This window comes from Hakea prostrata, chromosome 4 (genome assembly GCF_041222555.1).
Source record: "Hakea prostrata isolate BN-2017 chromosome 4, UWA_Hpros_2, whole genome shotgun sequence".
Taxonomy (NCBI): domain Eukaryota; kingdom Viridiplantae; phylum Streptophyta; class Magnoliopsida; order Proteales; family Proteaceae; genus Hakea; species Hakea prostrata.
This window is the reverse complement of record NC_142603.1, coordinates 29,867,373-29,884,945: the sequence shown is the minus strand read 5'-3', so window position 1 is coordinate 29,884,945 and position 17,573 is coordinate 29,867,373. Positions and strand designations below refer to the sequence as shown.

The 17,573-nt window shown below is 39.8% G+C and overlaps 1 non-coding gene across 1 annotated transcript; it reads left to right on the top strand.

The window, feature by feature from the left end:
* The first annotated feature begins 947 nt into the window (after positions 1–947).
* On the top strand, positions 948–1,054 carry LOC149018663 (small nucleolar RNA R71). The gene has a single exon (XR_016173256.1). It is a non-coding gene; the product is annotated as a small nucleolar RNA R71 (small nucleolar RNA).
* Positions 1,055–17,573: the final 16,519 nt, after the last annotated feature.

The following is a 17,573-nucleotide window of genomic DNA, read 5'->3' as shown; positions in this document are numbered from 1 at the left end:
TCAAATCAACCTCCTCTCGACTCTCAAGATTAATGGGCAATGGCTTGGGAGCAGGCAAAGGTGCATAATATTCCTTCCCACTACGTGTCACAATAGAGACTGCTTGGACTTGTTCTTTCCTAGACCCAATTTGATGATTAGGGTTACCTATTGGTTGACTAGGTAACTGACCAACCTCCCTCCTACTGATGGCATCAGCTAGTTGACCAAGTTGGGTTTCCAATTTGTTAATGGACTGAGAATGGGAATGCAACAATTGAGTGTTTTGCTCTAATCCACTAAGTGCTTTTAGTACCTTAGCCTCAAATGATGAATTATGTGAGGGTTGTGGAGATGATGGTTGATCATTCCTATAGGCATTTTGGTACATATTAAATGGAGGTGGCCTATAAGGTATTTGATTAGAGGGATTGGGCATTGAGTTTCGCCATGAGAAATTGGGGTGGTTTCGCCATCCTGGGTTGTAGGTATTGGAATATGGATCATTGCCCAATTTAGAGACTCCTTGGGCCAAATGTGTATGCTCCTTAATAAACTCAGGGTATTGTGTAGCCAAATAGCAATCAGTGACATGATGGGATAGGCTAGAACATAAAGCACATGCTTCAATCTGATTAGGTGGAGAGGAACTTGTAGGAAGTGGAGATGGGGTTTGTTGTCCTAATACAAGAGATAATACAATTTCTTAGATAGCAAGTCAACCTTAGCACTCATCTCAACAATAGGATTGATCTCATAGAGACCGCTCCTCTTTGGTTTCCCAATGGATGGAATCTTAGTCCTAGCTACTGAAGCATGGTGTTGGGAGTTTTCACTAAGGGTCTCAAAAAGTTCACATGCTTCATTCTCATTCTTGTGCATGAAAGTCCCACCACAAGAAGAATCAACCATTTGCCTATGTCGGTCTCTAAGGCCATCATAAAAGCATTGAACATTGCCATTTAGGAATAGCATGGTGGGGGCACTTTCTAAGTAATTCTTTTAGTCTTTCCTAGGCGTCATGAAATTGTTCTCCTTCTTGTTGGGAGAAACTCGTTATCGCTCTCCTAATGGTATTAGTACGGGGAAGAACTTTTTAAGGAACTCCTGTTGCATTTCTGCCCAAGTAGAAATTTTAACATTGTCCAAAAAATGAAGCTAATGCTTAGCTTTATCTTTAAGGGAGAATGGGAAAAGAAGTAACCTTAAAGCATCAACTGAGAGGTTTTGAATTTTAACCGTGGAGGACACCTCTAAAAACTCATCTAAGTGCTTATAAGGCTCTTCATTGGCAAGTCCATAAAAAAATTGTAGCATTTGAATCACACTAGATTTGATCTCATATTGAGCCGCCTCAATGTCAGGCAACTTAATACAAGAAACCGGAGTATATATCGTAGGAATGAAATGCTCACTCAAGGGCCTTAATGGAGGCTCATAGTTTGCCATGGTTCTTTGCCTTCTAAGGTTGGCCAAAGTCTCTTCTAACTCTAAGTCAAGTGGAGTCAACTCAAGGTTTAAGGACCGATGACCATGCATACACACAGGAAAAAAAAAAAAAAAAAAAAAAAAAAAAAAGAAAAGAAAAAAGAAAAAGCTAAATAAGTAAAATCAAAAGAAAATAACTATAGCAAAAGGGAGAGTTTATGACGTACCTGAAGCGCAATCCACGTGATCTTTCGACCAAAAGTTATACATCTGAGATCTAAGGGATGGGAATTTTTAAAAATTAACCTAAACAACCCAATCTAATGCAAATATTACAATTGAAAAGTCCTAAATACAATTATATCTAAGAAATAAAAGATAACAACCTAATCTAATTATCGAATCGCTACTCTTGCAGTTACCTACAAAACAAAAGAAAAAGAGATTAGTTAAATAAGCAAATAAAAATTAAAAAATTAAAAACACTAAAATTACTCTAAAAATTATACATAATTGACAAAAATCAATCCTAGTAACCATGCTTTGGTTCCCCGGCAACGGCGCCAAAATTTGATCGTGTCGCTAACCAATCAAACATAAAATCCTATACTAATCTAGCAAGCAGAAAGTACGGAGTCGAACTATAGGGAACTAAAAGGCTAAGTTTCTAAGATTGAATTCAACAAAACTAATTTAAACTAAATCTACTAATTAATGCAAAAACGTTAACTATGAATATGTGAAGATCTTTGGGATTTCGAATCCCCAATGCTTTACCCTAACCGATATAACTCTACACTTCAAAGTAAATTAGGGATGATCTTCCTAGATATGCCCTATCTTCGCAAGACTATCGTCCTTCGCGGAAGCTTGGCACGCTTAGTTCGCTGAGCTATAGAACATCTTTGGCCAAACTCAAACACAATCAACTAGAAGAGATAGAACAATCAAATTAATGAAATAAGCATGGTTCATCTAAATCCCAAAGAAAAGGAACTAGCTACTCATTATCACAAAGTTCATAAGAAAAATAAAGATGAAACATAGGGAGAGAGAGAGAGAGAGAGAGAGAGAGAGAGATAGATAGTTGTGGTCTTCTTCTTCAGCAATGAGAGATGAGAGCCGCATTCGCCGTCCTCCCTCTTCTCTGTGGTTGGCTTCTCTTTTATGTCTCCCGCACACAATGAATCCATTCTCTTTACCCGTCGATTTGACCTTTATTCTTTCAGATTTTGGAAAAACTAAAAAATGGAAAGTTGTATATATTTTCAATATCGTTCCATAGCATCTTGAATCACCGAAATCCAAGCTCATACAAGAGAGATATGCCCAAAATACTGAAGGTAGGTCTGTTTACCCGATTTTCAGATTTATTACCAATTTTGTTCCTTAGACCTCCACCTATTTCCAATTTGACTAAGATCTAACTTTTCATGATTTCTTGAGCAGCAAGATTGAATGCCATGATTTAATATCCACCAATATCTAATATATTTGCCAACTTTACTCCATATTATCTCTAATTTCCAAAATCACCTTATTCTTGAAAAATACACAAAAATACTCAATTAGCTCTCTTTAATTAAATAAATATGGGGAATTAAATCAAATAAATAATGGTAAATGCATGCTTATCAGTGCTATAAGCGCACTCCATGCACTCGCAGGAGCTCCCGCACAGGCTATCTCCATTTCCCATTGCCGGTGCCACATCCTCTTCATACGAGAATGCTCCTTCATGGGAAACCAATCTATCTTTGGACGCATATCCTCCATCTGTATAGGCTAATATAACAAAGAAAAATAAAAGAATGAGTTCGACGAACTCCAGTAAGAACAACAATAATTCTCATCCATACGTCAAACCATCAGAAATGCAAATATGATATGTATGAAATGCAAAACTATGAATACTGCTAAGATCTAACCATGCAAGTCTCTAACAGTTGACATGCTTTAAGATATACACCAGCCCTCCTCTGGGTAGGTCTAGTCACTCTAATGTGGCAAGGACTGGCTACCTCTATAGGGATCTTGGGTAAAATGGTAAGTCCACATCTGGTTCTCAAACCATGGCTGGGGTTAAGTCAACACTCTCTCATCAAGACCATTGGCATCAGTACTGACGCATGTCGGGGTTTCTAATCCAATGCAAGTCATAATGGTAACATACTACATGAAGTCCAAATATATCCCATATGGCACCAACCAACTTGGTTCAGTATCTTTCACAACCTAGGAATGAGAATGCTCATGGACTGGCTACCACTATTGGACTCCATTCCATAACCCTATGGTCATCCACATATTGTTGGGGCGGAAAGCTCTCATGACTCCTCACGACACCCGGTCCGCTCCTTGGATGTCCATGAGCCCAACCCTAACATATGCAACCCTACCATTACATGAACAATAGTGGACCACTGAGTCTCTGCACAGGATTGGTAACCGCTGTAGGATGAAACAGAGTCACATCACTATCGTCACGGGTCATCCGGCTTCAATTCCCCTACCTAAAGGGTAGTAGTATGTGGGGTACCTAGCCCATGCAACTCTGGACTCTACCTAGGTATGTCTCCAGTAGTTATGACAGTGCTGGAGACATCAGCAAGCATGTGTCCCATACCACAGCCCTCTGATATCTCAAGCCAAGATATCCCAATGGAATACCCTTTCCATCAGAACCACAAACCATCATCATCATCGTACCACATTCATAATTGATAAAGCATATGTAAAGACAATACAAATAGCAAGCATATATAAGATTAGCATGCTATTCATGGTTACAGTAGTATATATAATGAAAGAACAATATTGAAAGACACTAGACTAGTATGTTCAAGTCATTTCATAAAGATGAGGTTGTATGTCCTTACCTTTAAATAAGTATATATCCTCTAGATTGCAAACCAGAAACAATTATAAGACTTTTATTGGAAACAGAGGACACTTATAAACAGGGTTACAATTATATGTAAGTCGAATGAATCAAATCGGACAAAATCCAGAAGTTAGTTGCTCTCTGGAAACCAGTCGGTCGCTTGGGCCGGTTGCTTAGGTTGAGCGACCGCCACTAGTGGCTGCCCCAAAAACAGAGAGTTTCAATCCCAAACTCAGGCTTTTGATCATCTAATTTTGATCCGATTTTTGGATGATTACAGTCCAAATTTCGAACCTAACACTACCACAACCAAGGGGTAACACAAAACCTAACAAATGATACCAAATTGGTTACCCAAAATCCTCCCCTTGATTGGATCAATCCTTTTCACGAAAGCAGGGTTTCATTTTCGGACCTGATCTCATCAAGAGCATTAAAAAGGTAGGTACTATAAGGAGAGGATCATAAACAACCAAAGAGGGTACCAAACCTACTTTAATCATAGTCGGGGGTAAAGAATGAGTGATCAAGGAGTCACTTACCTTAACCAGATCAGCTAGAAAAGGAAGGAGAAGCTTCCAGATCACCAGCAGCACTTCGCTCACCTTCAAGCATGTCTCTACTACTGCCTAACCACCAAAAACAGCAATCTCGAATATAATATTCATAAAATAGACGAGGGTTGCTATTTATAGAAGTCTGGAGGAAAAATAGGGCAAAACCCCGCAATTAAGACCAGGTGGTCGCTTGGTCCAATCAACCACCACTAGCAACCGCCCCCTAGTATATTGCTATACAAGGGTGCTTTGCTCAGGGGGCTGAAGTCCAAGTACAACCTAACCCTAATCAACACATAAGGGGGGTCTTACCTTCATTCCGAACATCTCCAAACACCACTTGCCTTCCAGGGGTCCAACTACCAAGCAAGGCAAGCTCTTCAACAAGAGAATCCAGATCCATGGGTTCAGGGTATGGATCATGGATTTCTATCCAGACACTCCACAAATTTACCTGACTAGACCTACAGATTCTCAGACCTGCAATACGGATCTCAGGTTAGAAATACGGGGGTTCTTACAAGATTAGAAGTCAAACATATCAAAATCGGACAAAGAACAAAGCTACTATCAACCTTGGTCGATTGGGTGGTAGCTTGGTCCAATCAACCAAGGAATCGACCAAATGAACAGTACGCAGTAGAATTCAAAATTTTGATCCGAAACTCATCTTCCAGGATTCAAAATACACCAAAAATTCAAAGGAACATTAGGGATAGTAATCTAAGACTAACTAGCATAGATTAGACATCAAACTATGATCAAAATCATGACTTTCAAATTTGATCAAAACATGGTTGTCAATGAAAAGCAACCATGGATTCAAAGGAGAAAACAAGGATTCATTCTAGATGAATATTAACAGTAATTCATTCATGAATCTAACATGAAAACAGACCTAACATGCTAGAGAAATCAAATCAAAGGAATGATCATGGCTTCATGAAGAAATCATAAGAATCATGGTTAAAATCAAGTATGAAGATCATTGGAATGAATGGAGATTCATTCCCAACCTTGGAGACTATAGAAGAGGTGTTTGCAAGGATGAACTGTGTGAAACCCAACCCTATTCTAACCCTGACCCAGAATCCTTGATGTTTGTAGGTCCGAAGACCCGGAGTGAAAGAAGGAGAGACTTGTGGGACCTCTCAGTTGAAGACTTGGTGTTAGATTATGAACCCATGGACATTGACAATGATGCCCCTTACTTGGATACATTGTTAGTGTTCGGTGAGAAACTACACTTAGAAGAAGGGAAGCTTAATTGAAGTACTTGATGCGCTTTTGTTTCGAAGGTATTTCTCTAATCTAGACTTCTTAATTGACTTGTAGGAGAAAACCCACCTCAATTTGGATCATTCTAGCCCTTCAATTCCCTGATCAAGCTTGTTGTCATTGCTTGGTCGACTGAATTGGTCGACTGGGTCAGTCGACCAAAGGATTCCCAAATCCAAGTAAAAGATGCTTTTTGGATATTCTCTTCTCTACTTAAGTGAGCCTCGTCTCTTGAACCCTATTTTACACTTCTAGCTTGCTGAGAACGAGGGGAGAGCTTCCCAAAGCACTTCCTTGGTAATGGTGAAGGAATATCTCATTCAATCATTGCCAATCATTGCCTCTTGTCTCCATTTTCATCTACAAGGTATGATTCCTCTCTCTTGCTCTCTATTCTACTCTTTTCTCTTCTTCTTCTTGCTGTTGTAACCTTGAAGTTTGTGCTGCAACCTAGCAACCACCACTTCAAGTGTTAATTCATTGCTAATGCATGATCTCATTCCGTTCCTACCTATGCTATGCTCTTATTTTGATTCTTGCCTATGCATTTGATTGATTCTCTTCTTAGCATCTTGTATTCTTGTCCTAAACTGAGGTATGAAGCATGCTAAGTCTGATTTCTATGCTAGCATATGAGCCTAATCTATTGCACATCAATTCCCCTAGCTAATTCCCTATTTCCCCTTGCAATTTCATTTGATTTCAATTGATGCTATGATTCTTGTCTTTAGAACTTAGGGTTTCAATTTGGGGATTCCTAATTAGACCTTTAGATTATGCTAATTACTTTCTAGATAGTGTTCTTATACTGTTACAATCAATCCCTCCAAGTTTTGGATCGATCCGAGCCCCGGAAGCTAGGTTTCGGATCAAAATTCACTATTTAGCCCCGCACTGTTCACTTGGTCGATTGGGTCAATCGACCAAGTCAGTCAACCAATTGATTTCTGAACTGTATGCTTAGCCGATTTGACCCGTTCAACCTCCGATTTTCCCAATTTCTTTTCTAATCTTTCATTTATGTTTGTCTAGGGTCTTATTACCATCTTTGGATCATTTTCTTGTGACCTTTGGATTAGCTTCTCATCAACTCAAGGTAAGGACGGTTATCGCCATATTGCATAGACTATGTGATTATTACATTGATGTTGGCAACTTAGTAGGCTTAGCTTATTGGTTGTATTTAGACATCATATGACTACTGTAGGTACCTTATGATAGTAGTATCATGTTTACATACTCTTGCTTATCATGATTATTATTTCTTGTCAATTTCATATATGATTGATCATGTGATGTTATGACTTATCTTTCAATATGATGAAGTATCATGTATGTATGAAATGGTGAAATTGAGAATGTGATTGGGTAAGTATGATTTGGGATTGGGGAATGTCCTTTTGACATTTTTGTCCTTGTACATCAGAGGGAATAGTATGGGATGTTCTCTGAAGATTCCCATCAACGCTTTCCCGAATTATTGGATGACATACATAGGACTTGTCAAGTGGTGTTGGCTAGGATGTCCTTGTTGTATCAGACCCAAATCAGAAGAGCATGAGATTGAATGACCTATGGTAGTAGTGTGATTTGATGGGCGCTCAAGACCGGTGAGTTATGTCCGTGAGAGGACATAAATCACATTGCGGATACCCGGAAGGGGCCATTTATTGGTAGGGTTGCAAATAGCTAGACTTGGGCTCACGGGCGCTCGAGACTGGTGAGTCATATCCATGAGAGGACTTGAGAGCTTCCCGTCTACTATTTGTGGATGACCAATAGGGTTTGTGAGTCCGTATTTGAGGGTCGGATACGCTGACTATAGTGTGAAGGATACCGGAAAGGATCCCAAGATGGAAGGAATGGACGTATCCGGATCTGACATGATACAATTGAGTAGATGACTTGAATTGGGCTAGGCTTTACCTTGACATGCACCAATACTTAGACCAAATGGTGATGTGAGAGAGTGGTGGCTGAAACCCCAGCCATGGATTGTCCGAGATGGATGCAGGACCCATTACCAACTGGTGCCGAGTGATTTGAGACCTACCCAAAGAAGTATGGTGCTATGACTTAAAGCATGTCTACCATGGAGACTAGCATATGTAGAGTTAGAATCATATTTGCATCATATGCTTCAGATCATCTTGCATTATGTTATGTTTTGTATCATATGACTTATGTATTATGGAATAACTACCTTGCTGAGTTCTCTCAAACTCATTCCTTTTTGTGCAATTGTTTTGTTAGATTACTCTGCAGGTGTTGAAGAACTCAACAAGGTAGTTATTCCATAATTAAAATCATACATATACAAAACATAACATAATGCAATGTGATATGGAACATATGATGCAAGTATGATTCTAACTCTATGAATGCTAATCTCTAGGGTAGACATGCTTTAAGTCATAGCACCATACTTCTTTGGGTTGTCAGTCACTCCCCCTCAATCATACAAGATATCTTGGGTCTGCCAGGGAAATTAGGTAAAGTCATCTAAAAAACCATGGTAGGGAAATTGGTCACCGCTCTCTCACATCACTGTTTGGTATAAGTATTGGCGCATGTCACAGTAAAGCCTAGCCCAATGCAAGTCATCTACTCAGTCGTATCAAGTCAGATCCAGATACGTCCATCCCTCGCCCCTGGCGATCCTTTCTGGTATCCTTCACACTAGAGTCAACATAATCCCAGATTACAGACTCATCAACCCTATTGGTCATCCACAAATAGTAAACGGGAAGCTCTCATGTCCTCTCACTGGTTGGTTACCGGTCTTGAGCGCCCGTGAGCCCAAGTCTAGCTATTTGCAACCCTACCAATAAATGGCCCCTTTCGGGTATCCGTAGCATGGTTTATGTCCCCTACCGGATTGGTTACCGGCCTAGAGCGTCCATCAAACCATACACTACCACGGGTTGTTTGGTCTCAATGCCCTTCCGATTTGGGTCTGACACGACAAGGACAATCCTAGCCACCCAACTAGACAATCCTATGTATGTCATCCAATAACCCGGGAAAGTGTCGATAGGCACCTTCGGAGAACATCCCATACTATTCCCTCCGATGCCCAAGGACAGAAGTGTCAATAGGACACTCCCCAATCCCAAGTTATACGTAGGCAATCACATATTCAAGTTCATCATTTCTCATGCATCCAATACATCTTCATAAGAAAAGTTAAATCATGATATTGAAATGAATCATCAAAGACATAAGTAATCAAGAATAATAATTTAACATGACAAGAGTATAAGAATTCCGATATTACTATCCTAACACGTGTATAACAGTCTTATGATAGTTAAAAGTAATCAAGAGATTCTATTCTTTAAGTAAGAACACAATTCATAAGTTGATGGCCTATATGTTTATGGAGATAACCATCCTTACCTAACGTTCAGTTGATGATGAATTGAGAATACCAAGAAATGGTCCAAAAGAATTGTTAAGACCCTAAACAAACATCAATAATAAGTTAGAGAAGAAATCGGGAAGATCGAATGTGAAACAGGTCAAAACTGGCTAAGGTTGCTGTCAGCAACAACTTTGGTCGATGGTCTTTGGTCGATGGCATCGACCAAAGAGGATCGACCAAAAATCTCTTCGGGACAAAATAGTGGATTTTGGGGGTTTTCATCCGAAATTGGTTTTCCGGGGTTCGGATCAATCTGAAACTTGGAGGAATGCTTAGGAACAGTATGAGGACACTATAAATCAAGAAAATAACATAATCCAATGGTCTAAATAGAAAGCCCCAATTTGAGCTATCAAGTTCAAGAGACAAGTATCATGGCATGAATTGGGATTGATTGCATTGACATAGAAATGGCATGCAATAGCTAGGGGAACTTAGGGAAATTCAATTGGAATCATATAATAGTGATAAACATGAACATAGGATACCATACAACTCAGTTTTGTACAAAATGGCATGATGTTAAGAGAAAAATCAAGGAATACATATGCTAGGCTTGAGATGGGGGCATAGCATCAATAGATGGCTAAGGAAATCATAGGTTAAGCATGAGTGGACACTTGGAGTGATGGTTGCAAGGCTGCAGCACCACCTCCAATGTCTCAACAGCAAGAGAGGAATAGAAAAGAATAGAAAAAGGTAGAATAGAGAGTTGAATGATGAACCATACCTTGTAGTTGTAGATGGAGACAAGAATCACTGATTAACAATGAGTTTTGTTGGAGTATCCTTCACATATGCCTAGGAGTTGCTTTGGGAAGCTCCCCCCATGTTCTCAGGAGTGAAAATGATTGCAATAGGGCTCAAGGCTCGAGGTTATTATAATTAGAAAAGAGAATATTCCATAGAATCATTAACTTGGCTGACTGGGAAACTTTGGTCGATGGTCTTTGGTCGATGGCATCGACCAAAGAGGATCGACCAAAATATTTCTCAGCAGAAAAACAGGTTTAGTTCAGCAACTTCAGGTAGGGTTTTGAAAGGCTATACAAGGTCAAATTGAGTGAGGTTTTCTTCTACAATTCAATCAAGAAGTCTAGTTTCAGGGAATACCTTCGGATTGTGCACGGGAGGTCATTAGGTACTTCAAATAAATCAATCTTCTCCGATGCGCAGACTTTTATTAAACACCGACAATGTATTCAAGCAAGGGGTATCATCGTCAATGTCCATGGGCTCGGTCTCCACATCATCATTATCAATCAAAAGGGTCCATAAGTCTCTTCTACCACCGCTTCAGGTCCTCGGGCCTAAATACAACAGTGGATCCGGGTTAGGGTCAGGGTCAGGGTTAGAATAGGGCTGGATATTACAGTGGTTACCCTCCATACTAGGATTAGCTTGACCTTAGTGTGGGAGAGGTCGTGCTTGGTCTCGTACATTTATACTTATGAGGATATCTTGTATAAGACCGAGGATACATTTGTTTAGACTTTAATATTGTTATACTTGTCACATCCACCCAGCCAGTACCCTACCTAGCATACCCGAGTGTGTGATCCACAGCCCCGAAGATCAAGTATCGAGGTAATCAACTTCCCACATAGACAATAACATAATCATGAACATAAATAATCAATGTACAAAGTATAATCCAAAAGATCCAAATAAGGAAAGAATAAATCATCTATCATCAGAGTACGAAAGACAATCAGAATGTCTAAATCAATAAAGTAAAGTGAGGCGGAATCTCACTCCACAAACAGCAGAAAAGTAGTTCTAAAAAGAAAAGGAAAAGGAATGAAAACTAATCCTAGTAGCAAGTACAATAAGTAACTAAATTGTTCTCAATCTTATAGACAACATCTCTATAAGTATAAATCTCAAAAATGGCGCAAGGGCGCTTCCACTCTATAGTCGGACTAAGCATCGTACGCAGCATAACCACCCGGGGAATCTTCAGCGTAATTGTCGTAACTGCAATCACCTTCCTAGAGATATGCCTCTTCTCCTTGCGCTTCTTCATACGAGCAGTCATGATACTCAGAACTTGTAGAGAAATCTAACAATACATTGCACAAAAGGAATGAGTTTCAAAGAAACCCAATAAGGCAGTTAATCCATAACAACATAAATGGTAGGATTTCAAAGCAAAGTAAAATGCTCTATGAAATGAAACACATGATGCAATATGATTCTAACTCTATGTATGCTGGTCTCTATTGGTAGACATGCTTTAAGTCATAGCACCATACTTCTTTAGGAAGGTCTCATCACACAACACCTTTTGGTAGTGGGTCCGGCATCCCTCGGGACATTCCATGGCTGGGGGTTAAGTCACCACTCTCTCACATCACCATTGGTCTAAGTATTGGCACATGTTAGGGTCAAAGCCTAGCCAAATGCAAGTCTCCTACTCAGTTACATCAAGTCAAATCCAGATACGTCCATTCCTCGCCCCTGGCGATCCTTTCCGGTATCCTTCACACTAGAGTCCTCATAGTCCCTGACTACGGACTCATCAACCCTATAGGTCATCCACATATGGTAAATGGGAAGCTCTCACGTCCCCTCACAGGTTGGTTACCGGTCTTGAGCGCCCATGAGCCCAAGTCTATCCATATGCAACCCTACCGATAAATGGTCCCCACAATGTGATTCATGTCCTCTCACGGGTTGGTTACTGGTCTTGAGCGCCCATGAATCCCCATTGCTACCACGGGTCTTTCGGTCTCAATACCCCTCCGATTAGGGTCTAACATAACGGGACATCCTAGCCAAACACTACTAGACAGTCCTAAATATTTCATCCAACAGTTTAGGAAGGTGTCGAAAGGGCATCTCCGGAAACATCCCATAATATTCCCGTAGTTGTCCAAGGACAGAAGTGTCAAAAGGACACCTCTCCTTTCCAAACCATACTTAATCATTCACAAACATAAATCCATAACATCACATATATGGCAACTTCTTATATGGAAAGAAATCAATAATAACATCCAACTTGCATATACTTAGTAAGTAAATCATACATGAATCAACTTAACATATACAATTAATGCTATTGTAATTAAGGTAATTGCATTAGTAGTATATCATTATAAGAATCTAATTAAAGAAATAAACCAAAGATTCAAATATAGAAACTAGAACATGCAATCTATGTAGTTAAGGAAATAACCATCCTTACCTTATATAACTCGCAAAGGATCTTAAGGAATCAAGTAAGACTTTGATTAAACTTGGGAAGAAAGTCCTAAACAAGTATATATAACATATTAGGAAAGGTACCTAGAAGGAAAGATATCAAAACATCCAAAACAGACCAAATATGAGGTTGCTGTACTCATTGGTTGATTGGATTGGTCTACTGCCTCAGTCGACCAACAGAGACAGTGGCCTTCAAAAATCAGAGTTTTAGAATATGAAATCGAATTTGGTGGTTCAAAAGGGTACTAAACAAGGGGGAAACTACAATGGCCGTATACTAGTATACAGAGGACTCCAAAACACTAATCAAATCAAGTCTTCAAGTTACAAATTAGGAAACAAAAAGTTACCATAATTAGATCAATCATGGTTCTTGAAGAATTCATAGTAAAAATCATGGACAAGAACAATAGGATGATGGATCACGAATGGTGAAAAAGAAATCATGAAAGCATGCTTAGATCTTCAAGAAAAATAGATTTAAGACTGAAGAACATCAATCTAAATAAGGAAAGTGAATGAATACATGTTTTCCTTCAAAAGCGAGTGATGATCTTGATGAAGATCATCCACCAAGCTTTAGATCCTTAGGAAAAGAGAGGGAAAGAGTATAGTGATGGTTGCAACAGAGATACAACCTCACTACTACTGTCCTCAATCAGAAAAGGAAAGAAAAATAATGGGGAATCAAAGATGAAACAAAGAAAATGATGATCACATACCTTTTTGTGTAAAAGCACAAGTTTTGACGAAGATCCGTCAAGATAATCACCAAGGATGCAAGGGAGATGACTTGCAGAGGGCTCTGGTACGTTCCAAAGAGTTTGGAGGCAGAAAATACGAATTAGACTTGAGATTGGACTTAAATAGAGCAAGCAAAGACCTAATTAGCAAAATCAGATCCCATTGGTCGACTGGTCCAGTCGACCAATCGAAACAGCAAATCGAAAACAGGGAATTGAAGGCTCAGATCAAATCCAAACATAAAGGGGTTTTGCACACACACCATGTGACTTACCTAGTAGGTATAAATGCCTTCGAACCATGACAGAGAGCACTCCAAGTCCATCAACTAATTCCATCTTCATCAAGGTGTAGTTTCCATAAATGGAACACTGACATCAACACTCATGGATTCTAAGCCAGCCACCAAGTCTTCCACTAGGATGGCCCATAGCTGACTTCTTGCTTTACTTTGGGTTGTCGAACCTACAAACAACAGGGTTTCCAGGTCAAGGTTAGGGCTGGGTTTCACAATACTCTTTTTAAGTTTTGGATCTGTAAACCTTAACTTTGATTATCTACATTCCGCTACTACTAAGGGAGTGATTTCCGCTCACTCTCTCTCTCTCTCTCTCTCTCTCTCTCTTTTTTGATTATATACATTGGTATCTTTTATTCCGCACTCTGATTATCTTGTTCGTATCTTATTCATGATTTCATTTAATTATATGCTTTAACCTTGATTATTATTGTTCATGATTGTGTTATCGTGTATGTGGGAGGCATGGTTGCTCGATACTTGATCCTTGGAACTGTGGATCACATACCTGGGTATGCCAGGTAGGGTACCAGCTAGGTGGATGTGACACTATGCCTTCTTCATAATCACAGTAGTAAGAATTTGATCATGCAAGAGTAAATCAATACAAGTATGAGAGATTACTAACCTTTATTGAGGAACAAGAGATGAAAAACTTGTGAACTTGCAAGTAGATCTTCTTCAACACCAAGAGAGGCTTTAAGAGGGGTTCTCCACGTTCTCTAAGGGTTTTAGAAACAAAAGAGGCTAAGAAACACGTAGTTCTAATATATAGAGCACCAAAAGACCTAAATAGAGGAGCTTCAAAGATTTGGTCCTTGTTGGTCAATTGGCTGGTCGACTGGCCCAGTCGACCAAGCATGACAGCAAGGCCTAAACAAGGATATCAAGGTCCAAAACTCTTCCAAATCCAATGGGCTTCTCCCAACTCAACATATGACTTACCTAGTATAGAGGAATGCCTTCAAATCATGTCCAACTAGGCTTTAGGGTCCATCAACTAATCTCATCTTCATCAAGGTGCAATTTCATTTCCAATTCTACTAAAGCTTCCAAGTATGGAACACCATCATCAACTTCCATGGGTTCCGGGTCAAACACCATGTCTTCCACTGAGATGGCCCATAGTTGACTTCTTCCTTCACTTCTGGTCTTCAGACCTACAAACAACAGGGTTTCCAGGTCAAGGTTAGGGCTGGATTTCACAGTCTCTTTCTTGGACTATGTTGACTCTTAAGCTATTGGTCTTCCGGTCATGCTTCTCACATTCTTGGGCACCCACAAGCCCAAGCTTATTATGTGTGACCCTACCAATGAATGGCCCCAAGGCAATGTTGCGTGTCCCCTCATGCTTCTCGCTTTCTGGGTTCCCACCAACCAATACCGCTATCACAGGTCACTCGGCCTTAATAGCCATGCTGATAGGGTGTGATATGATGAGTTTTCTAGCCAAAAACTTCTAGACAAAACCTAAGTATGTCAACTAGTAATTATGGAAAACGCCAAGGGGTACCATTGGAAAGTGTCCCATACCACCTCCATTGATGTCCCGAGACAAAAACACCAAAAGGGCATTCCTCATTCCACGACCACAGCCTAGGCAATCACATTGCAATATGATTCCACATACAACATCATATCATGATCCATTCACATTCTGAACACTCTCATTCATAACAAATATGCATTTCATATCATGAATAACATACTAAAATTATAGAGGCATATCTATCATGAATAGATCCTAAAAAGTAACAAAGATAATACATTCAAAAATAGAAAGTAATCTTATGTTATTTGTAAGTGAACGTCCTCTCCTTGTAGTCGTCTCATAACCTTTGCAAAATAGACCAAAGGTAGGTTCAAAGTTGCCAAAGAAACTCTAATCATACTATTGGTGCTATTTCTGCCGATCGCCTTGAACCGTAGTTTCTCGCACCGAACTCCTCAGATCTGATTCGATTTGGTTTGCTCTTCGATCAATCAACCTCTCACTCCTGAAAGAAACAGAATTACAGTAAGAAACGGAGCCGATCGTCTTGATCGGCGTCTCGTCTCTGACGGTCTAGTCAGTATGGTGTCGATGGTGTTTACAGAGCTCTCTGGAGCTTCTAAAATGCTAGTAATGGAGTTCAATCAGAGTGAGCTTAGAGTTTTGGCTGATTCTAGAGACTTACCTTCTTACGGATCTTCCCTTGCTTTTATACTGGCTTTCCCGCTTATAATACTCTTTCAATCATGACCATCAGATCATCGCTCTTTTTTGGACGTCTTTGATCATCTTGCCTTTATCTCTCAATTGAACCCGGCTGAGGTTGGTTTGACCGGTATAAACCGGTAATGGATATATTAGTTACAACATAAGCCCCCAAGCCTGCTGATCAGATTGAATCTAAATGAGACTCTGATCAGCAGGTTTTATCCTTTTCATCAAAATCACACAGTATTCCTTGTCCAGCTATTACGCCTTTTCCCCAGGTAATCCTCGATTTCTTCAAAACCTTGATGACGAGTTATCATATCATATCATCATTATCTTGAAAATCTGCTTATAACCATGTCCCTCATGAAATCATGTCCTTTGTATTGGTTGAAATTATATTACTGTACTCAGCCCCCAAGTTATCTTAAAACCGGCTGAAATCACTGTCTTGTCAGATCTTTTCTAAATTTTCAAATATAACTTTTTAACTTCCTTAACGTTACCGCCGCGCTTGATCTCTTGTTCCCATGCATTACCATCATATTGTTCCCTTGCCCTTTCACACATCATCTTCATTCTTTTCAACTGCTGTTTTTCATACGTTAGCCGATTGATCCCACGCGTCGGTTACGAAAGGTAATGACCATTGATTTTGGACCATCGTGTATTTCCCCCTCCTTTCAAGAAATCCTCTCTCATTCTTTATATATATCTTTCAACTGTCGCCTTTTCCTTTCCGTACTCTGTTCTTCTTCGCGAACATCAAACATACCTATCTGCTATCTCCTTTATTACTCCTTTTCAGATTTTACCTTTCCAGTTTTCTTCTTCTTCCTTTCTTGTCTCCGCCATGGATCCTGCTTCCAATCCTTCAGTACCCAGTACCTCTTCCCAAACTGATATACCTCCAAGCAACGAGCAAATGAAAACGTGTCCGGTGCTTCTTCCTCCTCTCAAGATAATCCTTCGATCGGAAACCGGTCCCGTATGCTCATGATGAAGCCATCCTTCTTTATACTCCTGTCAACATGTCCAGAGAAAAAATGGACCCAAAGCATGCTGGTCCTGAGTGGTATCCCACTAAAATAAAGAAATCCCACCTAGATTCTTATTTGGAAAGTTACAATTTTCCTTCTGATGCTAGAGTATGGGTTCCTGACTCCTCCGACCGTCCTTACTTAGTTGATCCTGGTGTTATCACCATCTACCTTGATCACCTTGATTCAAGTTTTAGAATCCCCCTGATTCCCGTAGTTCAATCTTTATTGGACTATTATCATGTCTGTCCTTCTCAGCTTACTCCAAATAGTTGGAGACTGGTTTACTGTTTTTTTGCGTTTATTCTCCAGATGAATCGTGTCCCGTCTGTTGACCTCTTTAGAAATTATTACACCTTGAAAGTTTCCCATGAACGCGGATACCTTCACTTTGCCAGAAGAACCTGCATTTTGGGTGAACTGGGAAGAGAATCCAAAATTTTCATTGACTCTTCCATTCCCCATGACAACAAGCAATGGCGGGAAAAATACTTCTTCTGCGCCATTCCAAATCCAAACTTCCCGTCTCGA